Source organism: Rattus norvegicus, chromosome 6, assembly GCF_021556685.1.
Source record: "Rattus norvegicus strain SHRSP/BbbUtx chromosome 6, alternate assembly SHRSP_T2T, whole genome shotgun sequence".
NCBI classification, from domain to species: Eukaryota; Metazoa; Chordata; class Mammalia; order Rodentia; family Muridae; genus Rattus; species Rattus norvegicus.
Genome location: NC_141539.1, coordinates 77,243,090 through 77,266,931, shown reverse-complemented (window position 1 = coordinate 77,266,931; position 23,842 = coordinate 77,243,090). Strand labels below are relative to the sequence as shown.

The following is a 23,842-nucleotide window of genomic DNA, read 5'->3' as shown; positions in this document are numbered from 1 at the left end:
AAAGTCATTTGCACTGACCCTGAGTATTGCTACACTGATGTTAGCCGGGAAAGGAAAATGAGTTCCTGAATATAGGAACAAGTGTTTCAGCGTGAAGTTAACTGAGAACTATTAAAAAACAAACAATAAACTCGACTCCATACCCAGCACATTAAGTAGCTGACACATCTAACAGGGTCTCGGCAGAAAGACATAGGACATTTTAAAAGAACGCTTCTGTGCCTTTAAATTTCAACTTGAGTTTTGCAGTAGTGTGCACATTTTTTTCACATGGCCCCTTAAAGAGAAAGTAAAGTGCAATCACCTCTGGTATCTTCCGTGCTCTGGCACCTCGCCTGGCCTGCCGAGCCCAGCAGGTAGGTCTGTAAGCACTGAGGCTGCCAGGATGAAAGGCATTTGCTACATCTACTCAGAGGGTCGTCAATGGACAACCTGTACAAGATTTATGCTTTAAATAATAAATGAACTAAACACCTTGAGGTAATTGGCTGTGTGAAGCTTCACAATAGCCCAGATAGCTTGTCTGAAAAAAGCCAAAGAAGACTGAATAATGGATGCGGGGCGTGGGGGATTTGTGCCAAGCCAACACTGCACAGCTCCTTTTTAAACAAGAGTGGTCTGGGACTCCAGTTTCCAGGATCCTAAGAAGTGCTGACCAGACTTTCTCTTTCTGTGTCCACAGTAATGACTTCAAACGTTCTTACTTTTTCATGATTTCCAATGGATGCTGGCACGTGACAGCCAGTTCTTTTAGCTTAATACGTGGCCCGCTGGGTGATGCAATCTTGTCCAAAGTCTACAGCATACTCAATTCTACCTGCACTTTATAAAGATAAGAAAGACCAGCATCTGAGATGTCTGGGGGTGGGTACCTCTGATGCAGTACAGATTTAGTAGCAACTGCCACCATGAGGACTAACTGATGGCCTGTCAACCAGCATTCAAGACATGTCCACTGCAGGTAACTTTTTGTTTTTAAAGAAAGAAGTTGCAATTTGGTTGTTAGCTTTGGAGAGAGGGAGAAGCTGTAGCCATCAAAGGGATAAAGAAACTAAGGAGAAATAGAAACTCAATATAGACACGATGTGCTTGAGGAAGCCAATATAACTTCCTTTTTTACTTTTATTGGATGTTTTTTATTTACATTTCAAATGTTATTCCCTTTCCCAGACATAAGCTCCTATCCCATCCTCCTCCCCTTCTTCTATAAGGATGTTCCTCTCCACATCCACTCCCTTCCTCCCCCCTGCCAATATTCCCCTACATTGAGGCTCCAACCTTGGCAGGACCAAGGGCTTCTCTTTCCATTGGCACCCAACAAGGTCATCCTCTGCTACATATGCAGTTGGAGCCCAGGGTCAGTCCATGCATAGTCTTTGGGTAGTGGTTTAGTCCCTGGGAGCTCTGGTTGGTTGGTATTGTTCTTCTTATGGGGTTGCAAGCCCCTTCAGCTCCTTCAATCCTTTTCCAATTCCTCTAACCAGGGTCTGTTCTCAGTTCAATGGTTTGCTGCTAGCATTCGCCTCTGTATTTGACATGTTCTGGCTGTGTCTCTCAGGAGAGATCTATATCCAGCTCCTGTCAGCATGCACTTCTTAGCTTCACCAATCCTACCTAGTTTTGGTGGCTATATATATGGGACACATGTGAGGCAGGCTCTGAATGGCCAGTCCTTCAGTCTCTGCTCCATACTTTGCCTCCATATCCCCTCCTATGAACATCTTTGTTCCCTCTTTTAAGAAGGAGTGAAGCATCCACACTTTTGTCATCCTTCTTCTTGAACTTTATGTGGTCTATGGATTGCATCTTGGGTAATTTGAGCTTTTGGGCTAATATCCACTTATCATTAAGTGCATACCATGTGTGCTTTTCTGTGATTTGGTTACCTCACTCAGAATATTTTCTAGTTCAATCCATTTGTGTATGAATTTCATGAAGTCATTGTTTTTGACAGCTGAGTAGTACTCCAATGTATAGATGTACCACATTTTCTGTATCCATTCTTTGTTGAAGGGCATCTGGGTTCTTTCCAGCTTCTGGCTATTATAAATAAGGCTGCTATGAACATAGTGGAGCATGTGTCTTTGTTGTATGTTGGAGAATCTTTTGGGTATATGCCCAAGAGAGGTATAGCTGGGTCCTCAGGTAGTTCAATGTCAAATTTTCTGAGGAACCTCCAGACTGATTTCCAGAATGGTTGTACCAGTCTGCAATCCCACCGACAATGGAAGAGTGTTCCTCTTTCTCCACATCCTCACCAGCATCTGCTGTCACCTGAGTTTTTGATCTTAGCCATTCTGACTGGTGTGAGGTGGAATCTCAGGGTTGTTTTGATTTGCATTTCCCTGATGACTAAGGATGTTGAATATTTCTTTCGGTGCTTTTTGGCCATTCGATAATCCTCAGCTGAGGATGTTTTGTTTAGCTCTGTACCCCATTTTTAGTAGGGTTATTTGGCTCTCTGGAGTCTAACTTCTTGAGTTCTTTGTATATTTTGGATATTAGCCCTCTATCAAATGTAGGATCGATAAAGATCTTTTCCCAATCTGTTGGTTGCCGTTTTGTCCTAGTGACAGTGTCCCTTCCCTCACAGAAGCTTTGCAGTTTTATGAGGTCAGACAATCCTGAGAACTCAGAGGAGACAACTACTTTTTGCCCACATTCCAATATAACTTTCAATGCATTGCACTTAGTTTTGTTTATTAGGGTTTTCTAAAGTTAAGATTACACATTGCTGATCCTATGTGTCTAATGTCCTAGGATTCTGTAAGCAGAGAGCCCCTTCCTGTGAGAAAAGCACATCAAGATATTCATATGAACAAATTATGGCAGCTTGGTGGAAAATTTAAATGGGGAATAGATGAAGGCCAGGTAGGTAAAATAAAATTAGAAAACTACGGTCGTTGAGTTCAGATATAAAGGCATGGGGGATGATCAGTCTAGACCCTAGCTGCTGCCTGTTTGAACATTTCTGTAATCAAACTTACTTTTCTAAGACTATAACCAAACGGGTGTCAGGCAGCACTCATATCCAAAGCAATTGACACCAAAGGTTATTTTCAAGATTGGAGAAGTTGGGCATCCAGAGCCGCTTGGAGCCAGTTTCCACATGTACTCAGGAAGCCTGGGGTGCTGTGACCTATCTCTTCAGGAGTAAGGCTGTCCCACTGCTCCCCTGGTCACAGTATCAAATATCTGGGTAAGCTGTTTCCTCTGTCTTTGGAGCTCAGGATATAGGGCATCTCCTAGTCACCCTTCCTGCTCCCACGTGTTGTGTGCCTTATGCCCAACCACTGCCTGTTTTTTCCACAGCACTCACAGGTTGTGACTGTTCTACATGTCTGTTCGCCCCCCGCCCCCCGCCTCCTGTGCTCCAGAGCAAATGGGAGTTTTTTCCAGCTCCCTACAGGCCTTAGCAGCTACCTTGCAGCTACTGACTTCTCACAGTCACCCTCTTAATCATTTCTAGAGTCCGGCATGAGATTGCTGGATGCAAACACAAGCAGACGGACTCCTTCAGGCCACAGAGGCACTGTTTGAAGCACAAATGTACACAGCAAAGAGATGGACACAGGGACAACTTAGAGGCAACATTCGAATCCCTGGCGTTCACGGCCTTTGCACCACCTGCTAACACACGTGGGTATAAAAATCAGTTTGTCTGCCTTTTTCAAGGCGTGTAAATGTAACTGAGCATGCTCCTTAATATCCTGGGCCCTTGCTGTCTCCAGCTCTATGGATGAGATGTCAAATATTAATCACAACGACAACACAGGAAATTGCCTGGCACCTGGCACAGCGCAGACAGCCACAAATGTGCTCTTTATCTCCATGCTTCTCTCCCTTTAAACCTTTCAGGAAATTCGATAAAGGGAATATTAAAAGTGTCCAGGGAGTAGGTGTTGGTCTTTAGATCTAGAGGGTGCACTTAATTATTTTAACAGCCCCCATTGTGATTGGGAAAGCGCAAGTCATTGGCAGTTTCCCATGGCCACATGGTCCAAACAGAATAGTGCTTGCTATTTTCCAGTCCTTCAACCCTTTTGGAATTCTGTACACTTCATTCCAGTCTACAACGGTCAAATGTGTTCAAGAGCACAGCCCTTCAACGTGCCCTGTAATAAAGACGGTGAGCGAACAAAACATGCCTGCTACAGAAACAAAGACTATTTCAGTTGGAAAAAAAAAACCTGCTCAGAGGAGAGTCATATGCTGGCATCCAGGGGCATATGGTAGAGGTCCAATGAGACACTAAAATGTAAAAAAGTCCCTCAGTAGGAAGCTGATGTGACCACGAATTCCAGGGGTTGTGTAACATGTTGGAAAACAGAAAGGTAAAAAAAAGACTAGTGTTGTAACCCTTAGAGCTAGCACAGAGTCTAAACTCTCAAAGTGGAAACAGACGCACACTGTCCATTGGCTCATAACTAAACTATTAATTCAGAGTTTGCATCAAATCTCTGGGAATAAAACAGCTATCATTTGTTGACAACTTAACTATACTGTAGTCAGCAGATAGTCTTAATGTCTCAAACTTAGATTAACAGACAGGAAAGACACATTTTAGACAATGAAGCAAAAGCAAGGGGACTACGAGGCTGTGGCTATCGCGTATCCTCACGTCCGTCAGGGTTAGGCACCGAGACCTGCTGTGAAGACAGGCCTCCAGTTTAGAGTATATTTTCTCTCCCTCAAGACACATACTTTGCCTTATTGTGTGAAGATTAAAAAAGTTTTACATTTAATAGAAACCAACTGTTTTGGTCTAGTATGTTAAATTAAGCTACACTAATCTTTTAATATGTAAGTATTAAAATATAAGTTTATTTTTAAAGTTTGCTTGGTTAAGGTCGTTTTTCATTTGAAAGCTTGTCTCTTGCCATTAAAGCTGTCCTGACTTTAACACATATGAAGACATTTCCTTTAGCGGAAATAAAAAGAGCTACTGGTTTATTTATTATTATTATTATTATTATTATTATTATTATTATTATTATTATTATTATTATTGCATGTTCTGCATAAATGCCCATATGTGGCAGTCAATCACTATACAGAGTTGAGTTCTAAATCAGAAAAAATTCATTATTCCACTAAAATATATTGTATCAGGCCTATCTGTGAATGTATTCCCAAATTACAAGGTGTCCCAACACTCATCAACCATACAGTCTCAACAATTCACCAGACAACCTCAGTGTCTCAACAGGTAAATGTGTTGAGGATACATGATACTTAGTTCATGCAGTGGGGTTGTGAGCACACTGAAAGGAGCAGTTAGAGTCTGACAGCGATTAGCTAAGATCCATGGTCTCTGGTCTTTCTACAGGTTGAGCATCCCTCATCTGACATGCTGAGGGCTCAGATATTTCCAAGTTAAGGTTTGGAGCTATTAGCATCTATGTATCTCAGGGAATATGGTTAAGTCAAATGAGAAATTCATTTATGTTTCCTTTATACCCTTACATAGTCTGAGAGTAGTTTTAACTAAGCCTTGATCCAGACCTACCATACAAAGTCATATATAGAATTTTCCATTTGTAGTTTCACATCGGTGTTCAACAAGCTCTGTACTTTAGAGCAATCCAGGTTTTAGACATTTTAATTAATGATGTTAGACCTATGAAAAACCAGCATCTCCACTGTATGACCTTGACAGGACTAGCTTCCTCTTCCAGATCATTCTCTCACTGGCTTTTGATATATTGCTTCTACAAATTTTTATACACTTTTAACCTCCATCACCCTGTCTTCAACACCCCATCATGAATATCATTTATTTAGGGAGAACCTCAAAGTCTCACTTATTTACTTCCAGCATCTCCCTATTTCTTTTTTCTCTTTTAAACTTATTTGTGTTAGATCCTGGGCCTGTCCTTTAAGATGCTGGTCCCATAACCTGAAGAAATCAGGCCACATCCCCTTGCAACTCCCTCACTAGGACAGAGTGTTGAGAAATCACTTGTTCTTTGGTTTTTATAGTTTCTCATTTATGGTCCTACCCAGTACCTGGCTATTCCATGCTTCTGGTCACATAGGCTATACCAGACTAAATTATAAACTGTAAACCTTTCCGCTGTCCCTCTAAGGATATAATAGTCAGACAATTCCCCTCATTTGGTGACTTCTCAAGGCCCTCCTCTAACTAATCCTGTCTGCAAGGACTCGCTCCCTTTTACTTCCACCATAAGCTGTCCCTCCTTAGCAAAGCTCCTGTCCAGCTTTCCAAGGGAGGTCGTCCTTCTCCCTAAGACCTTGTTCATGTCGTCTCTGATAGTCCGTGTCCCTTTTTCTGCTCTCCCACCTCCAGGCCTCCTCATGGTTCTCATGGCCTCCAGGTCCTTTTTCATAATAAAGCTCATTCTTGTGGAGTAAGTTTTTGTCCACATCTCGCCCAAACCAATTCAGCTTCAGCCTGTTACCGCTCTATCATCTACCCAGCTGTAACCCACAATTCTTGAGTTTTGTGTTTGTGTGTATGTGTATGTGTATGTGTATGTGTATGTGTATGTGTATGTGTATGTGTATGTGTATGTGTATGTGTATATGTTATGTGCTCTCTCCTACTGGAACTTCTATTAGCAAGAGAGTTCTCTACCTCGTGCCTAGAACAAAAATAATGTCATCCAGCAAGTGTTCATGTGAGCTGGCAGTTTTCACATGTCAGCATGCACCCAAATCACCTGAGAGAACTTTAGCAGACACAGGTTCCCAAGTCTAACCTAAAGCTTCCATCTTCTTTCTAAGGCTTGACCTACTGATTCAATGTTCTACCTGGTCACAAGTCATGGCAGTGTAAGGAATTACAGATCCCCATCAGCTCACAGCACAGGTCCCTGGTACTTTCTAAGGGACTTCCTCTGCTTGACTTTATATTTTACATTTTACATTAAAGTGACTCAAACAAACACACCGCTTCTTAAAAAAGGAAAGTCACTGTGAAAGTTTTTCCAACAATTTCCACAACTAGGAGACTATCTTTAATTTTGACATACTTAAAGTTTTGTTTCATTGGTTGTTTTGTTTTGTTCTTGCCCAAAATGTTCCCCCAAAAGACTGGTTGGCTCAGTCAACAGTGCTATGGGAAGGTCATGATTTAGGAAGTGAGGCCTACTAAACAGAAAGAATATTCTGTGGTATTTGCTTGAAATGTCTATGAGAGCTCCAGCCCCTCCTTTTTGTCTCTTATTGTTCTTCACTAATGTGAAGTAAGCAACAACTGCCCATGTGCTTTTTCTACTCTATGATATCTACTTTGCAACAGACCCTAAAGCAAGAACCAGCCATGTACTACGGCTTCTGACAGTATGGACCAAAGCAAACTTTTCATCATTAAGAGATGGAGCTCTCAAGTATTTTGTCCCAACGACAGCTGATAAAACGATACCTCTTCAGTAACCAATATTTACTGAATACAATGAAAGTAATTGAGTTCCAGAAAGTTTCTAGGCAACTTTTATCTCTTATGTTCATATGACCTCCACCTAACAGGAGAGACAAGCAAGGCACAGGAGCACTGACTAGTTAACCTGGCAAGGTAACTCGGGTATCCATAAGCTTGGGGTGAGGTCCAAGTGTAGTCAACACAATTCTGTACTTCGACCTCTTAAACAGCAGCGTATGCGGCCTCATACAAGGTATACATTCCATATTCAGGATTTAAGAAAGGGACTATAAAACACAGCCCTAATTCTTCACCCATGAATCATCTGAACAACAGGTTTCTATAAGCTGTAATTTTCTTTTTTTTGACCATCAGAAGATAGAACATAAAAGATGAATTTGTCCCATAAGGAGAAATGTCCTACTATAAGCCTCGATGCTAGACAAATTCAAGGTATGCATGTGATGTATGGGCTAGCCCTTCCTGCAAATGTGCCTCCAATTGAAGAATTTCTTTATCCAAGGACAAGTTATTTCACCTTCCCATCTGTCCTGTGAATTTTTAAATGTCTAAGACAGGTGGCCTGTTAGAAACCTAAAACCCTGTGGATACAAACTATGATTAAAACCCGATGCTGGGCTCCCTGATTAAGAAGAGTCTTAAGTTTAGATAGGATTTTGTACATATCCTACAAAATGTGTCAAAGATAATTTGAACCTTACATAACTAAAATCTCCTTAAATTCTTCAGCAGCATATGCTGTAACAAACTTTTACTTGCACAAGATCCCTGTAGAAAATGCGCTAACGCCTGCAGAGCAGTATCCTGAAGCCATAAAATATGACCAAATCATCAATCGTTAAAGGCTTGTGGGCCATGGCTCTTTCCCCACCTTCTTTCAGGAGCCACTGATGCTTTCAGTGGTTGGTGACAGAGTCCTAGTAAACTGGTTTATCAGGTTTTGTTTTGATCCTATCTTTGAGAAATGTAACCACAGTTCTGCAAACAATATTTCTAAGTACTGCACTGCCCATAGCTAAGAAGATCAGTTAATAATGAGACAGAGTCAGCGCTCATGGCCGAGCCTTCTAAACGACTTCCACTCTGATTGTATTGAGTCAGTGAGAATTCTCTGGAAACCAAATCCCCCCTCCCCCCCACACACACACACACAAAGAAGAGTTGAACAGCGACTTGTTGGGCCCCACGCCCTCTTTTCTATGTGTTATGGAAAGCCCGGCATGATCATTTTAAACATTTCCTTTTCTTTTCTAGAAAAGATGGAAGGGGTGCAAATGAAAGCCATTTACTGAGAGTTGAAATCTATGCTGTTTCCAGTTTGGCACAGAATACTAAGCAATGATCGTGCAGATAATTAAAATTTTAAATGTTAAATGATTTATATTCTTGTAAATAATTAAGGGAATTTTAAAAACCCAAGTAAGGAAGTGTTCAGAGAGAATATATACTACCCATCTATTTTCCAGAACAGTGATATATGAGACTATGTTACTTACATTTGGTTACTGGTAATATCAGCAGTGGCTTTAATTTAAAAAGCTTTAGCAAACTTAATGAAATTAACTGAAATTGATTGGCATTCTGATCCAGCAGGTATTAAACACATCAAGGTAAAAACAAGGCCACTGTGACAAATTCAATAGATCAATCTGCAGTGATGCAAAAATCCAATAAATTGAAATTTAACTAAAGAATATTGCACAAACGCTAATCCCATCTACGAAATAAGGGAGTGTTCATCTGAGACTCTATTACTTACTGTTACTGCCATGAAATCTATAATTGTGTTACCCTTTGATTCCAGAGCCTTGGACTAGTTTGCTTCTTTTGAACGTTCCTACTTTTGTTACTGTCAATGCGCGGACTTTATGAGGTGGGCCTCCCCCTCGCTTTGTTCTTTCAGTCGAAGCCTCTACTGAGCAGAGTCCTGTCTTTGCTTTCAAAGGACGTTTCTGAGGAAATGTAAATGGAAGTATAAAGAGTCAGAGTCTCTCAAGGCTGTTTAGTGGAACAGTGCAATCCTAAGTAAGTCTGACCACAGAGCTTTACCCTCCACTCTGAAACACCGGTGTCTTCAGATGGGAAGCGATGGACACTGGAAATGTGTCTGAGCCGCAGTCTGAAAGCTGTGGGAAATAAATACCTCAACCACTCGCAACCCTGTCGCCACTTGTTGAGTTTTGGTAAAAGGAACTGTCTTCCCTGGGATTTTTCTGCCAAGAAATTCTAGTTAACATTTGCCTTAAATAGCCAGCATAATGAACGTTATGCTATAATTCCTCTAACTGGAGTTGAAAGTATTTAAAAAGAACTCAGGAAGAAAGAAAAATGTTTAATGGGAGGAGAATTGAATGGGCTTGGTCAGGTTGTCGAAGGGGACGTGCAGGAGGCTGTGAACTGTCTTCAGTTCCCGCCAGAGGGGCTGGTGAAACGGCTCAGAGGTTGAAGGCACAGGACTGTTCCTACAGAGGACTTAAGGTCAGTCCTCTGCACTCAAAGCAGCTGGGTCACCGTCTGGAGCAACTGCTGCTCCAGCAGCACCAGGACACAGCAGACACCTTGGTCAATGGGCTCCCCCATGCTTATCTTCTGTCTACTAAATGTTCTTCAATATTGACCTAGAAAACTTGCACACTGAACATTCCCACAAAGACTATGGACATACATTCCTTAAGGTCAAAGGTGAGTGAGGGAAACTGTGGTCCGGAAATAGAGCAACGGCAAAGCCATAGCAACTGACTAATCTCACAGCAGAGGTAGTGCCATGTCTGTAACCACAGCTTTCAGCACAGCGAACTGGGAATCTGCCTTTGCTTTAAAATAGCGCCCATAGCTTAGCACCAAGGCCTCAAGAGCCAATACAGAATTCCAAATTAGGACATAGTAGCATCAAAGGGAAAGACAGGGAAGCTGCTGAATATCTGCTCAGTGGAGACTTCTGAATTAAGATGGTAAGTTGGTCATTCCTGATGTCAAACCAAAACCGCAGTGGGATTAATTTATTAAATACATGAATCCAAAAGGACTGAGGATACTGGAGAAGCACTCATAAAAATTGTTAGAGTGCCAAGTAGATGGATGACCACCAATTTACTTTGCAGCCACACTCAATGGAATCCCAAGTCTCCAACAAAGAATTCCAAGAACTACCTAAATACACAAAAGAAGCCACAGACAACAAAAGACCCAATCAATGCACCCAAGTACCTCTGAAATCCAGAGCTGGCAACTATCAGAGGAAATACACAGCTAAGTAGGAGAGTCCCACATGAGCTGTTAGAAAGGCCATCAGATGCCTGGTGCTGCGATCACCTCTATAGAGTACAGGTGGGAGGACTGGAGGTTTGATGCCTGAAGATGCTAAAGCCAGCTTTGGGGACTATGTCAGGAACAGCTGTGCCTTTGGAACAGTGGCACTGGGTAGACACATGCACTTGGAAAGTCCCACTTTTTCCAGACAGGGTTCCCAGATGCTGACGTTCTATAGATGTGAAAATGAAAGGTTCCATATAGAAGTTGGTTAGGCTAAACTCAAGATAAAAGGCATTGAGATTCCTTTCTCAACAAGCCTTCTCAGTAAGGAGGTCCGAGAAGACCATGAGCCTCCTACCCATAAATGGTCAGTAAAGGGTACAAGAAGTCTCTACCATTGAAGGCAGAATCCAGACAGAACAATAAACGGAAAATTTGAAGAAACAGAGCAGAGCTGAATGTCTATGAATCACAAGGGGGAAACACATAGAAGGCTGAAAAACAAAAACAAAACTATCTTAAAATAAAAAAAAAGAAAAACACAGTAGAAAAAATTAGACAATCTTCTGCACAGTCAAGCAAAGACAGAGAGAAAACCTAGAAAAAAGAGCTCAGTCCAACATTTACATTGTAGTACGGGAATGGGATCAAAGAGAGCAGGAAAAGCCAGGGGAAGTCATGCACGAACTGAAAGATGCCTCGGGAGTGAGAGAAACCATGTGACTCCAGTGTGCAGGATGTAAGTGAAGTCATGCTACCTCACGTGGGTCACATTGCATCACATGTCACACATTGCACTTATATCCCAAACCACACATCAGCTGGGAACTCACAACGCATACAGAGTGGTGGTATATAAAACTTGATAAATTGTTCTTTACAGAATTCCACACAAAACATCTATCAAATAGAATGAGATAGGAAAAAGCTAGAAGTAAGAGGTCCCTCCAAATCTATCTTTTGTGGACATTTCTTCCCCCAGCATACATCTAAACGATGTGATAGAACAAAGAAATGGAGAAACATGACACAAGCTAGGCGCCATGTCTCTTGGGACCTGAAGATGAGGTGTGCACAACACATATCTTCACTGTGGGTGTCACTGTCACTGATGAGATCCACAAATGACACTTCTTGGTGGAGGTAGCAGAGGGGAGATATCCCTCCTATCATTGGTTCTAATGAAGTCTGCATCTACTGAAAGCAACATGGAAAAGCCTTCTGGACCTCTCTTAGGGTGTGAACCTGGACACAGATAGGCTTGTGTTATTCTTGGATTGTGTTTCTTACTGTGTGCCTTGCTGTTTAGATGAGATTATGATATCTTTCAGCAGTGTGTCCTCAATGGTGGAGGTAAGTCACTGGGGTAGTCCTTTTAAGGTCAGAGCCCCTTAACTAGTTTAGGTCAGCTATATCAATGGCCATAACGATGGGAAAGTTCATCCTTGAAACCTAAAGTCTCCCAACCTCATTACTGGAAAAGTCTACTGCTGTGAAGGGCTAGCCTCGGAATGGTTCAATGTTCAAGAGCATCTCTGGCCTCCTCCTACCAGAGACATAGCTGGAAATAAACTTGTGGTGATCACAGATGTTTCCAGACAATGTCAAATCTTTGAACAGACAGAAATTCCTCCTGGTGGGAAAGGAAGTAAACAGTAAAGATAGGGGACTCTGAAGATCTTCCTCATAAAAGAAATAAAAATGCCCTAGCAATACACACCGTGCATGCCTACATGCACTCGCGCTCTGCAAGAGTACAAACAGGGACAAGCAGTGGTTGTCTCTCTTGAAGACAAGTAGGAAAAAAAAAAGCAAAAGCCTAACTTTATGGTTATTTATTTTAAAACAACAGCACTATAAACATATATCACTTTGTTAGAAAGGTATTAAAACAAGCCCTAACATTTCAAAAGAGCATATCCTCTTTCTTCTTACTTCAACCTGTACTTTTATGAATATGACATCCTAATACGCTCCTGCATATATAAAATTAAACATTTAGTTATTATTTATGACATTATTTGCAGTAGTTTTTAAAAAACCCTCAGAGATAGAATGTTAGAAAATAAATTATGTTAACCCCACAAAATGGAAAAGTATATATCCATAAAAAATAAATTTATCATATACCAACATGGAGACATTTCCAAAATAAATCGTAATGCTGAAAAGGCATGGAGTGAGACAGTATGCATATTTTATGAATTTACAAGCTGTACGTCCTTACCCCTTTTTTCTTTTAGATAAAGAGATGGATGTAGTTTATTCTAAAATAGGGAACAGTGACAAGAGACTATGTGGGAGGGAGATTCTATGGTCCTTTGTGCCTTCTGAATTCCAACCAAGTGAATATCTTACTTGTACATTTTAAAATAAGATGAGATTTTTTTCACCCTGTGAATTTTTGCGCTTCAGTAGTCTGCCTGGGCTACTTCCTCAACCAACCTATGGCCACCATGCATAAACTGTCTCTAAGGTTCAGCTCCAGGGAAGCTCCACAAAGAAGCCTGTTCATTCAGGGTAATGCCATTGTCCCCTGAATAGAACAAGAGTTATCCTCCTTCCCTCTGCCCCCAACCCCCAGAGGTTGCTGGGCTCCAAGGCTGGCAGGAGAGCATCTTTAGTGTCAAGAAAACCATGCTTCCTTTCAAGGATCCTCATACTGAAGCCAGATTTAGAAAGAAAGCAGGGAAGGAGGCAGGAGGATGCGGAAGTTGGTGATGGTGTTATCACATCTGCTTCTGTGGGACTGGCTTGGGAAAGCAGAGCCAGCAAGGAGGCAGCCAGCAGCCTCACAGTCCCCAGCTCAACATCCACTCTCTGCTCTTGGGTTAAAGGGGAGATCAGAGACCGGAGATAGGGGAGAAAGATGGAACTCCGCTGCTCCCACACTGTCACTCTGGTGAAATCACCAGGGCCATTGTCAAGTGGGGATAACTTCTGGACACAGAAATGCAGGATGCCCTAGTGAGCAAGAAGACTGCAATGGAGCACACTGCAGGACTCAGGAAGACAGAGCTAGGAAGGTCCCTGTGGAGTGAGTTGTAGGCACATCAAACACTGAAACGCATGAGACCATATGGACCAACCACAGCAACAAATGAGAAGCAGGTGAACGATGTTTGAGTTTGAGACAGTAGCTTAACAAGCAGCAAAATGACAATAAAGCAGAACCTGTGTGTTTATTATTTACATATGCTCTAACAATTGTTGGTTGAGTCTTTAGGTTATTTCTGAAATGAGACACCCTAATGCCAAGACAACCAGGAAGTGGGCTGGGGGCTGAGGAAGGACAGTTAATCCTTACCTCTCACAGGGCTCGTTTAACTCAGTAAATATGTCTTTAGTGTACCACTATTTGTTAGACACACCACTAAGTGGATACAGTTTCAGTAAGTTGCGAGGCCGACATATAATTTCAAAATAAAGCTGGGCCAAAGCAAAATAACAGGGGGAGTTGAAATAACACACCACATGACACAAATCCTGAGTTCACCTCACATGTGCAGGCATCTGAGAAGGCAGCCAAGACAAGGCATGACCAAACACAGCTTCCACTGTCACACTATTCCAGAACCAGAGCTTGAATAAGAAATTTTAAAGGCACTTAAGAATCTTGGTCCACAACACTCTTGAGAAGGCTATAAACACACTCTGATGCTTCAGAATCAGAAGAAGAGACTGCCTGCCTTGGTGGCACTTATTCCCAGGACTACTTGGGAGGCAGGTGGAGCTCTGTGAATTCAAAGCCAACCTGTCTCAGGGAGTCTCAAGTTAGCTTGAGCTATACGGTAACACCTAATCTCAAAAATAAAGAAAGTCTTTAGTCCTCTTTAGGAGGAGACTCAAAGTTTTTCAAAGTCATTTTAAAACAGAAATACCTTCCTATCTTTCCTCTATCCCCCGTACACTGAGGGATAAACAGAAAGGAATATGGGTATTATCTGAACTATTTCACAGATGTCTTGTAGGTCAGGGACATTGGCCACCAGTGCATTTTTCTGCTGGGAGAATGCTTCCACTCTCTGAAGATGCCTTGACTGGATAACTCTGAAGCAATGTTGATCAGCAGAAACACGATACCAGCTACTATAAGTTCTTTACTTGCCACCTCAATACTGAGAAAGAAATAACTAGGCTGAATTTAATTGTTTTATATTGTTTGGGGGACTGCATGTGTGCTATTCTACCCCCGAATGTCACCCCTATCCTCTTACTAATTAAAAAGTTATTATTTAACCTAATCTATCCAAAGTATATTATTTCAACTTGGAATATAAAAATAATATGTGACGTGGTCTCTGCCTTCTGTGTTTAAACCTTTGTAACTCATGACATATGTCTCAGCAGCCCTCAGCTCTGAGTCAAACAACATTGCCCTGTCACTAGGTCCATGGCTCATCTCTAAGGCCAGGTGGTCAAGGCAGTCACACATATCCTACCTCTCAGTAAACAAGGCAGTAAATGAATGACAAGGTAAGCTGATAGCCTATGGGTTCATTTTTTCTTAGGTTAACTTATTCAATGAAAAGATTTTAAGCAGTCAAGATGAAGTGATAGATAAATATCTAAGACCCAACATAAGATGAAAAATTTGCATTTGGTGAACTATTTGTCTGAAGGCAATTAATGTTGAAGCAAAACTTAGCCACATCTTCAGAATGAACTGCATGCCATGGCTTTTTATCTTATCATGAAGACCCTTCAAAAAGAAGGAGTGACGCCTCCGAAGATATGAGCTGGACATCCCATCTCTCTTTTTGCCTCCTGCATGTTTCCCAAAGACATTGTGCCTGACCAGTTGGTGTATCAGAACCTTTGTATGAGTGAATCTGGCATTAAGATCTATTTAGTGTGAATGCCCAGAACTTTCTCTTGAGTCCCTACGGCAAATTAACATGGAGACACTAAAATCAACTATATGCATGATACCCACTTCTTTTTGGCTATATAAACTTCTTAATGAGCACTTAGAATGTTATAAATGGTCAAAATGTGCTTGCTTGTGGGTTAACTGTATTTTAAACCCAAATCTTTTTTTTAGATTAATTTTCTTTTATTTGTTTGAGTGATTTGCCAGCTCGCGTGTCTGTGTACTACCATGTTCCTGGTGCCAGTGGAAATGAGAAGAAGATGTAGGATACTCTGGAAATGGAGTTACAGGTGGTTACACCTTCATGTGGATGTTAGTAATAAAAAAGGGGGGTCCTCTGAGAGAATAAGGGCTCTTAGCCTCTGACCCTTCTCTCCAGTCCAAATCTAAATATCTAGATCATAAACTAAACATAAAAGGGTGCCTCCAAACACACCCGGACTCCCTGACACCTACTGCCTTAATTGCAGGTCCAATCGCTTTCTTTTCCTTTTAGATAACTGCAGGACAGCCATGGTTTGAGAAATGCCGAACACTGAGAAACTGAGCCCTGAAGAAAGGACCTACAAGGACGAGCTGATGACCAATGGAGAAGGAAAAGTCTCCTTTTCAACCAGTCTACACAACACGCTTTCACTAGTCACTACTCACTTCAGCTAGGGCATTTTTATAGGTAAGTCGGCGTCTTTATTCTTTAGACCATGTGGAAGAAAGAATGCAGATAAAATTCAATCAATAATTTCTTATTCAATTACTGTAAGAATGTTTTCACGTATTGCAGAGATAGACCATTGTGCCCACCTTTAAAAAGCAAAGAAAAGAAAACCTGATGTACAAAAAATTTAACTTGCTCCACATATAAATTAGGAAGTGATTATTTGCATTACAAAAGATCATACTTTTCAAAAAAAAAGATAAGTAACAAGATTCCTTGAAATATCAAGTCCCTTGGTAGAACAAAATTTTAATCCAATTTACAAAGGAAACAGGGAAGCACAAACTTCATGTGGGCCTAACTCCTACTTCGAAATCTTTACTGGCCTGTGGCCTCCCTTTCTGCTTTTTCCTGCACCTCTGTGCAGGATATTATGTAAGAAAGCGCCCACTCTGCCATAGTAATGGGGTATGGATGTAGCAGAGATGTCTGGGTTGCTGGCGGAAGTGCCAGAGATTATCTGAGGTACTGGCGGAAGTGGCAGAGATTATCTGAGGTACTGGCGGAAGTGCCAGAGACTGGCTGGGGTGCTAGAGTGCAGAGGAGATTGAGATGAAGTAGTTTAGAGTCTCCGGCATGTCTTAACGCAAGGCTTCATCTTCTGCCTGCCTTCCTATATTTTGAGCTCTTCACAAAGGGATCGTTTTGTTGTTGCTGTTTATAACTCAGTCCCTGGGGCCAGGCCTGGCATCTGATTCACAGAATTGTGCAAACCAATAGTGCTGGAAAGAGATTTCTAGGTGCCACCGTGTAACTGAGTTTCTGGCCTCACTGAGGAACTGCTATCTCATTCAGTTCTCCGTGCATAGTGATGGAATGTGGACAGTGTGGCCGTGCGCTCAGGAGTCAAGTACAGTGGCTGAGCTCACACACTGCAAAGTGGTGGGGAACAGGAATTCACATCTGCAGGACACTCTGAACTGCAGACAATCTGTAAGCACAGCGGTAAGATGCTCACAATGTAACATGAGCAAGAGGCATTACTTACAGCCACAGAACAGATGCGGTTCTATTCCATCTCGTTCTAGAGACATAGTCAGTATTTCTGAAAAGAACACACTTTCCACATACGGGCCATCCAGAATCTTCTCCTGGTGATTCACTGACAGAGCAAAGCCCTTGAAGACGGGGTATTTTTTTTTTTTGAAAAAGCACACTACAGCATCTTTTCATTTTGGTCATTCTTCTATACTTTTGACAATAATTTAAAAACAGTAAGCATTCAAGTTCCCAGTCCCATGAGCTCAGGGTTGTACCCGGGCTCTGCCACTTTTCAGTCATGTGGTCTCTAAGAGGGACACTGAGAGCTGGCAGATTGAAAAGGCTGAGGGCAGTGGGGAAAAGAAAAGCACAGAGCAATGGGGGAGAGAGAACCTGGACTGTACACAGCAAAGCACTCACAAGCACTGCAGATTATCGAACTCCCTCGGGGGAGCTGTGGTGAGCAGTTATCCCACGACATTCTAGAACAAGACAAAGAACTCCAAGAGGATTGGGATGAAGAAGAGAAAATAGATCTGCCTTTTGATTGACACCTCATGCAATGGAAAGGGTAAACAGGAAATCCACAGCAAAAGTAAAACGTATTCTAGAAAAACTACAGAAATCTTCAAAGCAAGACTTCTACAATGAATCTAAGTTTGCACATCTAAGATTAACATGATCCAAACCAAGAAAATCTTTTGTCATAATTCTCCTTCTTAATTCTGTTGTGAAACCCTGAGCTATTCATTTTTCTGGGAAAGGTTTGGTGCTTCCTCAAGAATATCCATTGGGGCTTTTTCCTGAAAGACTAGAAGAGATTCATCTTCCTAAATGTGTTAACAAAGATCCTCTCACATGTCCACACGTACATACCCAGGGAAGTCTTTCAACCCAAGCCCCATGGGGTGCTAATCAAACTGCAGTGTTCTGTAGACCAAACCATGATGGCTCTTCTACCAGATATCTCTGGTTGGCACTGGCAGCTATCCTGCAACTTTAAACTTAAATGAGAGGCCCAGAAAAAAAACAGGCTCGGCAATGATTTAATTGAAGGAAATTTTTGTGAGCCAGGAATTCTGTAACAAGCCAAGTTATAATTCAAGTATGATAATAATAATAAAAATAAAATATTCAAGGGCTCAGAAAAATCTAACACATAAATCACTTAAAACCTCTTCAAGATGTACTCCAGTTAACTGAGAAATGAATCAAACTGGAGATGCCGTGATGTGACAGACTTCAGATTGAAAGTTAGACACAAGTGACTCTGAGCTGATGAAAATGCTGCAGAAGTACATTTAGATTTTAATATTGTAAAATAATTTGGTAGTAATAAACTAAGTTTAAAACAATAGGCTTTGCCAAAAAGCACATTTTTTTAATACTGCAGGTTTCACTTAGGGACAATCTAAAGACAAATATCCCAAACAAAGATTACGATGCCTGTTTTCACGTGTCACCTTGATTAGGTCAATAAGTACCCAGGTTCTTGGCCTAACATTATATTGAAGTGTTTCTGTGACATTCTTTTAGGATAATGTGAAATTTAAAATAGTGAGAAAAGAAGAGTATACTGCTTAATGTGGTTGCCACTTAAGCAATTCCTGGAAGAACTGAAAAGAACAAAAAGGCAGGCATACTCAGACTCCACAAAAAACAGCCCCAGTTCTTCCTGTCAGCCAAGCTCTAGCAGGACATCAACCCCACTCCATGCAGTTCTGAAACCACAGGACAACCCCAGCCCCCTGTAGGTATGTCTTAAAAGATCATCATTCTTTATTAGGGAAATACAAATAAAATTATAATTGGGTACCATTTTCTTCACAGCAGGACGATGGATAGTGTTAAGGAGTTTCTTATAAAAAGAAAACCTGGAATATAGGTGTTAAGAATGAAAATAAACTATGAATATTTGGCATGGATATAAAAAGGTATGTAGTATATTCATAGTTTTACTGAGATGTTAGTACATACATGGTGTTCTTACGTTCAATAGCAATGAAGAAATGCCAAGAGGAAAATCAGCAGATCTAAGTTTGCAAAAAGGAAAAGAAACTTATTTGTGTTGTAAAATAACAACCCAAAAAGGAAATATAGGAAACAGTAAAGTGTCAAATGATCTACCACACATGGTTCACAGTAATCAAGTAATGTTACTGAATTGTTAGCAGCAAATCAGGTAGTGTCTATTAAATGGCATAAATAAAAATATAAAACCATGTATTCAACACAATGTGCCATATGTGTTCTAAAGAAATACGGGTTTCACTTTCAAATGAAGAAATATACTAAAACTGGCCTTGGAAAAAATGGAGTTAAACTTGCATTTTCTCACAAGGCTAAGGAGGTGATTTGCCTTGCAAGAGACTCTCATACACATGAGACACCTCTGAACACATACACTTATAACATGATACCATCCCCATAGAATAACCTTAACAAAATATTCCTGCAAAATTTATATAAAATGCTCACAAGTTCAATATATATATATGTGTGTGTGTGTGTATATACATACATATGTATATGTGTATACATACATATGTCATATGTATATATTTATATACATATATATACACACATACACCAGCAAATACATAAGAAGCAATCCAAACAAATTAGTGATTATTAATCAAATCAGTATATCCTTGTTACACATTCTTGGAACGATGTTTTGAAACAAAGCTGAATAGTATGATAATATGCCACCAAAGTATTCTTTGAAATCACTCTGACAAATCAATACATAGGCAAATGTAAAGGAATGGAAAGAAATTGGTTTAGATTAGGAACTGGTTAGTGTGCTTGGATGGACTGGCTACAGTTACCCTTATATCTACTTATATTGTAACAAGTCTCCATGACATCCTCACTTTGCTTAGATAGCCATGGACAAAATTACTAAAGAAGCTCCCTCTTGCTAATTAACCTTGGGGTCTGCTCTACAAGCTTTGCTCTAAAATGCCTTGTGTACATACCACTTACATCGTTCCCCACTTTGTGACGAGTACGAGTGTAGACTACAGCCCAGTGGACGACTTGCCTCAAGATAAGAGACAAGACGCTTAGTATGAGGGCTTCAGGATGAATTTCAGGCAAGCGCACACTGCTTGTGCAATTGATTGGCATGTTAACTTCTTGACAAAATAATAAGTGAGTGTAGGTGTCAATCATTGTCTCAATGTATTCCATTGTACACTTTTGGTATCAACATGATTAAATTATGATTGTGTCCCCAGTACAACAAACTCCTCTTGGGAAGCTTTTACCCCGGTGCTCAGCCATTGTCTGACCAAAAGAAAAGAGAAGCCAAACTCACAGATTGCTTTTTGAATCAAAGATCGGATATCTGCAGCTTTACCAATGTCTAGTTATGGCTGCCCCTTTGTCAATAGGCTTTCTTAATTGTATCATTTGCTTCTAAATGCAGCCAGTCCTGACGGCCTCCCTCATCGCATCCCCCACTCTCAGGACACCTCCAGTTTCTTCTGTGGCCTTCACTGTTTCATCCCACAGGAGGAAAGGGGGAAACATGTCTGCTCCCCTTTTCAAAGAATTTTTTGTTTGTCTTTCTTTTTACAACTGAATTTCCAATGCATTTGTGATCTAAGAATTAGAATCCTGATGGGAAAAGCAAACAAAATTGAAGTATGAAAAGGGAAATGACACAGTGGAGGATGCATGAATTCAATAAATAAATGCAATGCAAATGAGAGAATTCACAAGACAGGGATGCATACTGCCAACCCCAGCACTCCAGGAAAGACCAAAGATGCTCCAGCCGGGCATTGAGAAGAAAGGATCACACACTGCAGCAATGCTCACCAACTAGTCTTCCCCAGAAACAGACAAATGACCTAAAAATCCTATCGTCGTTGTTGTTGTTTCTCCCTTTACATACTGCTGAAATCATCTTCTGTCCCCTCACTTCCTGTCAACAGGAGTGCAATCCATTTCCTAATACAAGAGTGATGTATTAGCCACCTGAGTTTCAAACCTGCTTTTCCTCATTTTCAGGGGAAATTCATGTCGTGATATGCCACACTTATTTTGATATAATTTACTGTGCAGAAGTGGTGTTTCTGTGAATTAAAACCAAAGCACTGAGCCACACCACCTCCACGAGTGGAGGGAGTGCACTTTATCACAGCCCTACTGAGAAACGTTTTAATATATATTCAGAATGGGGAGCACCACGGTAATCATCCAGAAGGAGCACTGACAGCAGACAACGTGCAAAATGCCCTGAAAAAAACTGAAAATCACTTAAACTCTGTTACACATCTTTCTGAAAAGAAAGGCAATCATGCAGGCAGAATATCCTCAGGCTGGAAGACCGAATGCAGGGGCACACACAACCAGAGAATCTACTCAGTGCTGTCCGGGAGATACCTATAAGGATGGAAGCTCACTGCCGTGACTACGAACACTGCTGGTTACAGCCATCACCAGCCCTACATGGGCACTGAGCGTTTCACATGTGGTCAGGGCAACAGATGGAATCTATCCTCGATGTGATCTCATTTTGCTAATTTAACTGTACACAGTCACACGATGCTAGTGGTTACCATGTTGCACTGTGCAGCACTACAAAGAGTCTGTTACCAGAACAAAAGAGCAAAGTCAGACAAATCATGAAGAAATAGTCTAGATATTCGATTCCTCAACGAGGTCACAGGCTCAGTGTTTATAATAATTCAAGTATCCTCTTCTTAATACCAGCCCACATCTCCAGTCATTCAATTTACATACCCTAGTGATATGCTATCAAGGATGATGGGCAGAGGAAAGTAAGCGGTGCTGTGAGCCCAATTGTGGCAGCATGCTCTACAATCCCAGAGCTGAGAAACAGACAGGCAGATATCTGGGCTTGCTGACTAGACAGCCCAGCCTATTGAGAAAGTTCCAGCCCAGTGAAAGACCCCATCCCCAAACAGGACAATAACACCTGAGGAATAACAGCCAAAGTTACCTCACACAACTGTACACCTGCATGCACACACGCACCCAGCACACACACACACATGCAAGAACTCTAACATCCTGTCACTGTATGTCTAGCTGTATTTTACTGTTATACAGGCTTGACAAGCCACGAGGAGTAATTATTCTCTACTCTTTCTAGAGAGATTCTTAAGATGACCCTCACAGGCTCAACTGAGAGCTATCACTCACTCAGATACCTGCTTTCCAGGTACAACCACCGAAATGCCAAGAGGAAATTAATAATAAGTCCAAGGAAATCTGAGGACCAGAAAACTTGTTACTCAGATAAACTTTTGGAACCCACAACTAAAATATTCTTTACACACCATTGAGAATGGTAGCCAAAACTTTTCTTTTAATTGACAAAGTCCCTTTTGTAATACATGTAGTTCTTCTGCTTCTTTTGTCTAATACCAAGACAGACTATTCTAAAGAACACCATCCAGTAGCAGTAAACTTAGGGACTAAGAAACACATAAATCTGTAGCCCAGAAGTCCCTCACTTAATTTTTGGCTGAACTATAAATTTTCAGGTAAGGTTATACACACATGATCATCTTTATTTTAATGAGAAGTAAGCTGGTTGATCGTTAGATTCTTGTCTCCTACCCCAGTTTCTATGGCCACGCCTTCTTTCCATGGCCACACCCTTTTCATGGCCACCTTGAATTAAATATCCTTCAATTTTGAAATGATGGGAAAATTAGTAGGAAACAGCATTTATATATACATGCAAATATTTTTTCATGTCTTCTTGAACAGAACAGAAAACACTCTTCAAGGATGAACTTCTCATTCTGAACTTACTGAATAAAGTACACTTTCAACCATGCTCCCTAACCATAAAGATGAATAAAAACAAATTATGCTTAACTCTTGTGTATGTCGTTACCTATATTCAAGAAGCAATTGTGTGAATATAGTTTTGATGTTCACAGAGTAGGCACTGTTGAGTAAGAGTGATTACAATGAGCTAGCCTCGTTCATGGTGTTCAACGCCCAGAGCTATGATTGGAGAAACTAGATATGTCCAACAGTCAATGAGATAGGCAAACTATTCTACCATCTCTGATGTTTTTAAAGAAGAAACAGCAGACCAATGATTAAAAACTCCTTTGTAACTATCCAATAATGTTCAGACGGCCTCCCCATTTTTCTATCAATACTAGCTAATCCACAGAAGACTTCTGTACTCAAAGCGAGGCTCAGATATTTTGGCTAGTGCTAGAGTACTACAGAAGCTTCCTTTGAGAAATAATTCATCAACAGTTTGTTACATTTAGAACACAAAAACACTTTAGTTGTGTTGATTTGCAAAGCATACCATAGAACTGAAAGCCATGCTTCAGGTCATGGTCAAATGTAGCTGCCAAGTGCCACCATTTCTTGTGGTCCAGAGACAGATCTATTAAGTCATCACTGGTATCAAATTTAAGTTTACTATTAAATGTGTTTACCTTTTAGGTCCTGGGGTAGTTAATATGTATAACACGAAAGAAGAAATTTTTTAATTAATGTTGTAATTTCTCACTAACCTTGATACCACTAAATGTTCAATAGCCAAACCTGGTTGATGTGAATATGAAACTATTTTTACTCATCCCAATATATGTTGAGTTGAAATTTG

General features: G+C 40.9%; 1 protein-coding gene and 1 long non-coding RNA gene across 8 annotated transcripts in view; one reads left to right on the top strand and one right to left on the bottom strand.

Annotated features, from left to right (window-relative positions):
* Npas3 (neuronal PAS domain protein 3) overlaps positions 1-23,842 on the bottom strand; it is an 824,663-nt gene that overhangs the window by 626,630 nt on the left and 174,191 nt on the right.
* On the top strand, positions 799-23,320 carry LOC102547735 (uncharacterized). Its single transcript, XR_015622417.1, has 3 exons — positions 799-961; positions 16,027-16,203; positions 20,660-23,320. It is a non-coding gene; the product is annotated as an uncharacterized LOC102547735 (long non-coding RNA).